Raw genomic sequence first — 10,670 nt, forward strand, 5'->3', positions numbered from 1 at the left:
AAGGAAGGAAGGAGAAAGAAATTGCCACAGCCACCCCATCCTTTGGCAATCACCACCCTGATCAGTCAGCAGTCATTAACATGGAGCCAAGACCCTCCACCACCAAAAAGATTAAAGGTTGCTGAAGTCTCAGACAATCATTAGCTTTTTTTTTTTTCTTTTTTTTCCCGAGACGGAGTCTCGCTCTGTCACCTAGGCTGGAGTACAATGGCGTGATCTAGGCTCACTGCAACCTCCGCCTCCTGGGTTCAAGTGATTCTCCTGCCTCAGCCTGCCATGTAGGTGGGACTACAGGTGCATGCTACCATGCTTGGCTAATTTTTGTATTTTTAGTAGAGATGGGGTTTCACCATGCTGGCCAGGCTGGTATGGAACTCCTGACCACGTGATCTGCCCACCTCAGCCTCCCAAAGTGCTGGGATTACAGGCGTGAGCCACTGTGCCTGGCCAAGAATTTTATAGATAAAGTATATGCATTTTGTAGCCATAATGCTATTACACATTTAATAAACTACAGCATGGTGTAAATATAACTTTTATATGCACTGGGACCCAGGAAATGTTTGTGATTTGCTTTATTGCGATAGTCACTTTATGGAGATGGTCTGGAACTGAACCTACAATATCTGTAGGTATGACTGCACAGTGGTTGAATACATTTCTGAATGTACACTGTGAGGCATCTCACTACCACTGTAAGAATTAACTTTATATTAGATGATTTGGTGAAGTTTCCATAATTTACTGATAAGTGAGAAAAGCAAGATGTATCTAATATGATGCAATTTCTATAAAACAGAAATGATAGTAAATCTATTATATATATTCATGCCAAAAATTCAGAACAAATAAGCAAACAAAGTATCCAAGATCTAATGGCTTCTAACCATCTCAATTCCATTAATTGTGCCACAAGCTGCCACTGTCTCTCACCTGGATTCCTACGCTGACCTTCTAACTGTTCTCACTGATTCTGCCCTGCACAGTTTGATCTCATCACAGTGACCAAAATGCTCAAAATCTGGCAATGGCTCTCATTTTCACTCGGAGTAAAAGCCGAAGTCCTGACAATTGCCTCTGAGGTTCCACATGATTGCCCAGATGCAGCCCCATCCTTGCTTCTCTGACTTCATAGCCCACTCCCTCTTCCTCACATGGCTCCAGCCACACTGCTCTCCTAGCACACTTCTGCCTCAGGGCCTTTGCTCCGCCTCATTCATCTTCCTGGAAACTCTTGTCTCACATATCTGCTTAGCTTCCTCCCTCAGTTTCTTCAAGTCACCTTTTCAGTGAGGTCCAAAGTGACTTCTCTATTAATAATAATTATTTTTAAAAAACTGCCTCACATCTTCCTGATCTATTTTACCCTGTTTTTTTTAAAAAGGTACTTTTGATATATTATACTACAAAATTGATATAGTTACAATGTTTATGTTTATTGTCTTTCTTCATCATCAGAATATAAGCTTCTTGAGGACAGAGATCTTTGTTTTTTCATGGATGCACCTCCAGCGCCTAGAACAGTGTCTGGCACAAGTAGGATTCAATAAAGATCTCCAGTGCTGCACAAAAAGCTAATCAAGAAGGCAAAGATCTTAATAGAATTTGCCCTGAAAATGCTTTATTGATGAAAATTCATCAATGTTGCTAGAGATTGCTTTGATATTTAAGGATTTGTTTTGTTTTTGAGATGGCACTTCTCTTACAGAGGGTTGATGTAATCGTTCTCCTCAGTTGAGGCATATTGTCATTGGAAGTCCTTGCAAGGTCCCTCTCTTGTTTGAGAAATTCGTACGTCACCTACTCATCTACCCATCCTCTCCCCCCATCTCCCTATCCATTCCCCCATCCATCCCTCCATCCATCCGTTCATCCCTTTATTCATACACTTTTCTTTCCATTTCTTAGTTTCATTCCCCTTCCCCCAGATGCAATTGTTTTGATATTTTAGATATGTATCCTTCTTTTGTATATGCTCTGGTATAACATCCATTTTTGTGGACACGTGTCTTAAAATTGTATATATTTTAATTCCGTTTCTGCTTTTCTCAACATTTTTAAGATCTAGCCATATTGCTATCTGTATGTCCGGACTACTGCTTTTAACTGCTTCAGATATATATGACACATTTTACTAATCCAGTTCTCAAGTGATGGATAACCAGATTGCTTCCAACTGTCAACTGCCAAAGCAACCCCATATGTATATGAGAATTCTGTGGGGGATACCTATCCAGGTACAGAACTGAGAAGTTTTCAGAATGACTTTGTCAACCTATACATCCACCCAGTGGCACATGACAATTCCTAAATCCCTGATCCCCAACACCACCTGGCATTATCTAGATGTTTAATTTTTTCCAAGTCTAATAGCTAAAGTGTATTTTCCAGCAGTTATTCTTTTAATTTGCATTTCTCTGAATACCACTAATTTGACTACTTCTATGCTCTTTAGCCCTTTGCATTTAGTGTTTTTGTAGGTTTTTCTCAGGGGGTCCTTTTGCCTAATAATTTGTGCTTTGGAGATTTTGGTTGAAAATGGAAGACAAAGTTGGAAGCGGTGGCACATGACTGTAATCCCAACTGCTCAGGAGACTGAGGCCGGAGGATCGCTTGAGCCTGGGAGTTTGAGGCTGCAGTGAGCAAGGATTATGCCATTGCATTTCAGCATGGAAAACAGAGTGAGATCCTATTTCAAAAGAAAAAAAATTATGTCACAGAGTTTTACTTTCCACATTCCATGTCTATCTGTCTGTCTGACTACAGCCAAAATAGGGAGTGTGATGTGGCATCTCATTATGATTTGCATTTTCCCAATAACCAGTAATGTTGACCACTTTTCATGTTCTTATTGGCATTAATAATGGAAAAATGTCTGTTAAAATCTTTTACCCATTTAAAAAACTGGGTTGTCTGCCTTTCTTCACTTTATTTGAAAGCCCCATTCTTGACTGAAAATTCCTCCAATCCTGGTATCACCAGAAGCTTCGGAATTAGACAGATACTCCCCTACCAGCATCAGCACCAAAATTCCCCTCTGGTAGGGCTATTTGCTTCTCCCTCCATTACTCCTTTGTCTGCAACTAGGAAGGAAAACTAGGATACCTACGACATTCTCTGTAAGTACCACCAGGAAGGGCCCGGATTCACTATACAAGATAGAGGTCTTCCGATGATGTTCCTGAAAAATCCTGGCATCCTCAAGCCAGATCAAGGTTTTCTGCAGCTGAAGTAGTATAAGTCTAAAGTCATTTCCTAGACTTTCAGAGAAAAAAAGTAATGACTATGTTTTCTAATTTTAACTGTTTCTCCTGGAATTTTTACTTCAAACTGAAGTGCCTATTTTTACTTGCTTATGCTAGAAATTAATATAACTTGATGCATAACTTATCAAAAAATTATGTATTTTATTTGCAGAGTACAAATATCATTATTTCATTATGTTCTGCAGAAAACACAAGGACCCTAGATGCTGAACAATTTTGAGGACCATAAATGCAAGAAATAGAAAGGACTTAGAAGACATTATTCTCCTTCACAAAGTGTGGCACCACTGCTCCCCCCAGGCACTCAGGACGAAATATCATTGATGATTTGCTCTTTCTTCTTCCCCACCTCATTCAACCACTCATCACTTTCTAGAATATTTGCAATGCTGTCTTTTCATCTCCATCTTATCTGCCATTGCCCAGGTCCAGGGCCTCTAATTCCCCCTTCTGGGCTACTGTAATATTAAAGCCCTAATTGGTGTCCTTGCCTCCAGCCTCTACACTGCTACTGAGTAGTGAATCACATTTGCAATTAATCAATGTTATAATCAATTACTTCAGTCTCTGCTTTGCCAAGAGAGGGAACTCCATCAAAGAAAAGATGGTGCCCATCCTGTTCAACACTGCATCTGTAATGCCCAGAACAAAGACTGGCATGAGATTGGAAAGGCAGTGGGTCAATGAAACAATGAATGAAGAACAAACATATGAATGATTTCAAACTGCAAAAGTACATATCACACAACTCTGGTGACCATCCTTCCTACCTCCACAGCAGAAAAGATAAAGTCCATACTCCCCAGCTTGGCACACAAGGCCCTCCTTGACTTGACCTCTCTACCTCTCCTTGCTTATCTCAGCCACTCCCTTCCTTGAATTTTATGTGTCAAAATATCTTGGAAAATTCCATACTCTTTATCTCTTCTATGTCTCAGCTCACTTCCTTGTGCCTGGAATGTCCTTAGCCAACACTCCATCCTCTATCTCCTTTTCACCAAACTCTTTTCTCCTTTTTAAAAGCATAGAGAACACTGTCCATTGTGTTCTACCACATGGATTTAGCAAAGCTAAGCATTTTGCCATATTTACTCCAACTTTTCTTTAAGAAATAAAGCACTGTAAATACAGTTGAACCTCCTTCTTTAATCTCATCCCCTTCTCTTTTTCTTCAGAGACATCTGTTATCTTGCTTTTGGTGTTAACCATTCACATATATATATTTCATATTTTTAATTGGGATTTTGAAAGCCACCCCACCCCCACTGGTGATTCTAATGTTTTAGCCTAGATGAAGAGTAGTCCAAAGTCCAGAGAGGTCAAGACTTACATGAGGTCACTTAGCAAGGTAAGACCAAGATAGCTCACAAGCCCAGGACTCCTGTCTCTCAGTTTGTTTTCCCAATACACCATGGTGCATCTTTTAAACAGTGTGTGTAGATCCTTTTGCCACTCATAAGTGTGATGATTGGGTTTGCATGCTCATATGTAAGATGTGTTTCCCTCAAACCTTGCTATAATATCAGCACAGTACCTATCTGACACGAAAAACATAAAATAAAAAATTTTTAAATGGGCTGGGTGTGGTGGCTCACACCTGTAATCCCAGCACTTCAGGAGGCCAAGGCAGGTGGGTCACTTGAGGTCAGGAGTTCGAAACCAGCCAGACCCATATGGTGAAACCCCATCTCTACTAAAAATACAAAAATTAGCCAGGCATGGTGGTGGGCGCCTGTAATCCCAGCTACTTGGGAGGCTGAGGTGGGAGAATCACTTGAACCTAGAAGATGGAGGTTGCAGTGAGCCGAAATAGTGTCACTGAACTCCAGCCTGGATAACAAATCTGGACTTCATCTTCAAAAAAAAAAAAATTATAATAATGTATATGAATGAAATAGATACCATACACTATGTCTCAGAGATAGCGCTAGACGTATATATATACACACACGCACACATATATATATATGTATGTGTATTAGTTCATCCAACCCTCACTCTAGAGAAGAGAAACTGACACTCTGAGAGGAGGTGAAGTCACCTTCCCTGTGTTACCCAGCTAGCAGGTAGCAGAGGTAAAATTGGCCCCCCAGGGCTGCCTGACTTCTAATGCTGCCCTCTAGTGGGGACAGTATGGAAAAGACAGGAGTTTTGAAAGCAGAAACCCCAAGATTTGTGTCTGGTTCCTCCCATCCCTGCCCAGAGAATCCTGGGTAAGTTAAGTTCATTTAAAATACCATTTACTGAATCTTTACTAAGCACCAGCAATCTTTACACATCACCTCATTTAGTTCCCACAACCACATTCAAAGAGAAATATTATTTTTTCTCCATTTTCAGAGGGAGAAATTGAGACTCGGGGAGAACATACCATTAACAAGGAGCAAAGCCTGAAGCAGGACTCAGGATCACCAGCTCCAGAGACCGTGCCCCGAAATACCCCCAGCATCCTTTTTTTTTTCTTCCTCTCATGGCTTGTTTTTTTTAACTTCATTTTTGAAATTATCATGTAGTTTGTATATAACACATCTGATTAAAGTCTTATAGCCAAAATATACAGAAACCTCTTAAAACTTAATAAGAAAACAAATTCTCCAATTAAAAATGAGCAAGAGAGCTGAACACACATTTTTATTAAAGAAGATATACAGATGGAAAATAAGCATAGGAAAAGGTGTTCAATGTCATTTGTCATTAGAAAAAATGCAAATTAAAACCACAATGGGATACCACTACATACCCATTAAAATGGCTAAAATCCATAAATCTGAAAATACCAAAGACAAAGATGCAGAGAAATAGGAACTCTCATATTTTCTTGGTGGGAATACAAAATGGTGTAGTCACTTTGGAAACATTTAACAGTCCTTGAAATGTTAAACATTTACCTTATGACCAGCATTTCCACTCCTGTATGTATAACCAACAGAATTGAAAATATATGTCCACACACCAAAAAAAATTGTTTAAAATGTTCATAGCAATGGGCATGGTGGCACATGCCTGAAGTCCCAGCTACTTGGGAGGCTGAGGCAAAAAGATCCCCTGGCCCGCCGGACGCGGTGGCTCAAGCCTGTAATCCCAGCACTTTGGGAGGCCGAGACGGGCGGATCACGAGGTCAGGAGATCGAGACCATCCTGGCTAACACGGTGAAACCCTGTCTCTACTAAAAAAAATACAAAAAACTAGCCGGGCGATGTGGCGGGCGCCTGTAGTCCCAGCTACTCGGGAGGCTGAGGCCGGAGAATGGCGTGAACCCGGGAGGCGGAGCTTGCAGTGAGCTGAGATCCGGCCACTGCACTCCAGCCTGGGCGACAGAGCGAGACTCCGTCTCAAAAAAAAAAAAAAAAAAAAAAAAAAAAAAAAAAAAAAAAAAAAAAGATCCCCTGGCCCAGGAGTTCCAGGTCACAGTGTGCTGTGATCTTGTCTGTGAATAGCCATTGCATTCCAGCCTGGGCAACACAGAAGGACCCCACTGCTAAAAAAAAAAAAAAAGAAGAAATGAAATGTTCACAGCATCATTATTGACAATAGTCAAAAAGTAGAAGCAACCCAAATTTTCATTAACTTATGAATGGATATGCAAAACATGGCATATCCATACAATAGCATATTATTCGGTGATAAAAAAGAATAAAGTACTTATACCTGCTACAGCATGGAGGAACCTTGAAAATAGTACGCTAAGTGAAAGAAGCCATTTACTAAAGGCCATATGTTGGATGATTCCATTTATGATATGTCCACAATAGGCAAATCCATAGGGACAGAAAGCTTGCCAGAGGATTGGGGGAGAAGATAAATGGCAGCGACTGTTAGAGGGTGTGGGATATCTTTATGGGGTGAAGAAAATGTTCTAAATGTAGGTAACGGTGATAGTTGCACAACCGAGGAAATATCTTTAAAATCATTGAATTGTACACTCTGAAGGAGTAGATTGCATTGTATATGAATTATATGTCTATTCAGATAAAGTTATTAAAAATATAAAGTTGTAAAAAATGAAGTAAGGCCAACAAATATTGAAAACAATGGTGCAGAGCCAGAGTTGTGAGGCAGCCAGAAGTGTATTTTTGGTGCAAGCAGCGAGGCCACCATCCTGGCAGAAGTGCGCTTGCTCAAAGATTGTTTTAATGACCTAGTTAAGAATGGCTTAGGGCAGGAAAAAAAAAAAAAAAAGAATGGCTGTGATGAGATTGGCTGTTTTCAAACAAACATGTGAAGAACTGAGAGCAAGTGTAATGTCTATGTATCATTCCTGTGTTCAACCAGAAACAACTACAAAAAACCCTATGTACATTTTAATAAAATATATGACCGTCAAGACAAAGTGCTAAAAGTTTTTAAGAAAAAGGCGATTAAAAAAAAAAAAAAGAAAGTGACCAGGAATCAAATTGACATCTGATTTCTGAATAGCAACACTAGAAGCAAAAAGACAATGGAATAGTGTTTTTAAATTTTTAAAGTAGCCTGAAACCGTAAAACTCCTAGAGGAGAGCAAAATTATAAAGTTTCATGACATTGGTCTTGGTAATGTTTTGGGGCTGGGGGTATGACACCAAAACACAGTCAACAAAAGCAAAAACGGACAAGTGGGACTATATTAAACTAAGAAGCTTCTGGGATTGGTGCAAGGGCTCACACCTGTAATCCCAGCACTTTGGGAGGCCGAGGTGCGTGGATCTGTTACACTCAGGAGTTTGCGACCAGCCTGGTCAACATGACAAAACCTCATCACTACAGAAAGTACAAAAAATTAGCCAGGTGTAGTGCCCTGCCTGTGATCCCAGCTACTCAGGAGGCTGAAGTGGGAGGGTAGCTTGAGCTCAGGAAGTCGAAGCTGCAGTGAGCTGAGGAGCCGAGGGTGCACCACTGCACTTCAGCCTGGGCGACAAAGTGAGACTGTGTCTCGAAAATAAATAAATAAATAAATAAATAAATAACCTTCTACACAACAAAGAAAATAACAAACAGAGTGAAAACACAAAGTTAATTGTCAGGGAAATGCAAATCAAAACCACAGTGAGATATCACCTCACGCCTGTTAGGGGGTCTGTTATACAAAAAATAATTTAAAAAAAAGATGTTGGTGAGGATGTGGAGAAAATTGGAGCCCCTTTTCCCTGTTGCTGGGAATGTAGAATGGTGCAGCCACTACAGAAAATAGTATGGAGATTCTTCAAAAAATTAAAAATAGAACTACCCTAAGATCTAGCAATCTCACTTCTGGGCATTTATCCAAAAAAATTAAAATCAGGATCTCAAAGAGGTATTTGCATTCCCATGTTCATTGCAGGGTACTCAAAATATCCAAGTGGTAGAAGCAATCCAAATGGCCACTGACAGGTAAGTGGATAAAATGTGGTGTACATATATAGTGGAATATTATGCAGCCTTAAAAAAGGAGGCCCTATCACATGCTAAACGTGGATGAACCTTGTGTATTAGACTAAGTGAAATAAGCAGTCACAGAATGACAAATGGTGCTCAATTTCACTTATGTGAGATATAAGATGTGAAGATGCTGGGTCTATCAGGTGAACCTGTTGACTGATATCCACTACTGAGTGTTAGAAAGAGGTGGTAGGCCATCCACTTTCCAAGCTCTGCTTATGTATTTTTATTTTTATTTTGGAGACAGGGCCTCATTTGGTTGCCCAGGCTGGTCTCAAATTCCTGGCTTCAATTGATCCTCCTGCTTCGGCCTCCCACAATGCTGGGATTACAGGTGTGAACAACTGTGCCTGGTCTTCTGCTTATGTACTGAAGAACTTTCATACCTTGAAGAACTTTTATGTTCAAAGACTGACATGATGAAAATGCCATTTTAAAAATTGTGGTATTTCTAAAGTATGATGTAGCCTAACATAGGAAAATGAAACGTAAGACAATTGAACATATTTAAAAATTTTCAAGAAAAATGTTTAAACTTAGAATTTTGTATCTAATCATATTGTTACTTCAAAGTGAAAATAAAAATATTTACAGAAGATATGCCATCTAAATACACTTTCAAAGCACTCTTGGAGGAAAAAACAAATGAAATGAAAAAAATAATTTAGATCCTTTCCTAAAAGGATCTAAAGTGATCGTGAAAAGAAAAACAAATTAATTTAGATTGATGTCTTATGAAATCCAGCACTTGAGCTGCAGGTATTTATCAAACTGGTTTGAAAACTTATGTGCACAGAAAAGCCCACACATTAATGTTGTTATCAGCTTTTTTAAAATTAATGTAACCATCAGAAAGTGAAAGCAACCAAGATATTCTTCAATTGGAAAATGGATAAACAAACTGTCATCCAACCAAACAATGGAGTACTACTCAGCCATTAAAAGGAATTAGCTATAAAACCATGCAAAAACATGTGCAAGTCAAATGCATATTGTTAGGTGAAGGAAACCTGTTTGAAAAGTCTCCATTTATATGGCATTCTGGAAAAGGCAAAGCTATAGAGACAGCAAACAGATCAGTGGTTGCTTGGCATTTGGGAAAGGGGAAAGGTTGAGTAGGTGATGCACAGGGCATTTTTTGGGGAAATGAAACTATTCAGAGTGATATTGTACATGTGAATAAGTGACATTATTCATTTGTCAAAACATATAGAACTTTACAGTATGAAGAGTAAACTCTAATGCATGCAAATTAAATAAAAATCATTTAGAAAGTTGAAGGATACCTAGGTAGGATGAAGACTGAGGTACAAGAATTTGTGCATGAAACATGTGAATGAATGAAATGCATGAAATAACCTCACTGATACAAGTGCTGACCAAAGTGACCTTGAAAATGAATGGAGCCTATATGACTTAAAGCAAAAGGAACTTTTAAAAGGAACTTTACTGTACTTCAATAGGTAAAATTGTTTCCCTTAGGGGCATAGGTTCACAATTTTGAAGCCAGTAAACACATATATAGATATTGATCAATTGAGTAAATGTACAGCAGATGTTGGGAGCCAGGCTTCTCACTGGTTGGAGGTTACAGACAAGTTACAGGGAAGGTTAGAATGATACATGATAAATTAGAGTAGGAGGCATCACTATGAACTCGTGGGTAGCCTAATATTGATACAAATGGACACATTTATGGATATGCATATGTACATTGGTAAGTATACAGACATATATTTTCTTGCTCTGTCAGCTAAGAGGGCCTGAAGATGACACTGCAGTATCATTTAGCACACCCATGCCCAGATCTTGCTGTCTAACACCATTCTCCGATAAAAAGAACCAGGGCTGTTTGGAGAAACAGCTGATTCTAGGGCTGGGGCAGGAAATATACAAGATGATCCTGGGACTTCTTATAGAGCCAGAAAGTGAAGAAGTGCTAAACACACTCACATATAACAATGGGGCTGTGTCAAAGGGACACATGAATCAACATAAAGCGTTGCTCC

The 10,670-nt window shown here is 39.4% G+C and overlaps 1 non-coding gene across 1 annotated transcript; it reads left to right on the top strand.

The window, feature by feature from the left end:
* Positions 1–4,706: 4,706 nt before the first annotated feature.
* Positions 4,707–4,810, top strand: LOC112605491. The gene has a single exon (XR_003115477.1). It is a non-coding gene; the product is annotated as a small nucleolar RNA U13 (small nucleolar RNA).
* The last annotated feature ends 5,860 nt before the right edge of the window (positions 4,811–10,670 follow it).

The sequence above is a fragment of the Theropithecus gelada genome, chromosome 13 (genome assembly GCF_003255815.1).
Source record: "Theropithecus gelada isolate Dixy chromosome 13, Tgel_1.0, whole genome shotgun sequence".
NCBI lineage: Eukaryota > Metazoa > Chordata > Mammalia > Primates > Cercopithecidae > Theropithecus > Theropithecus gelada.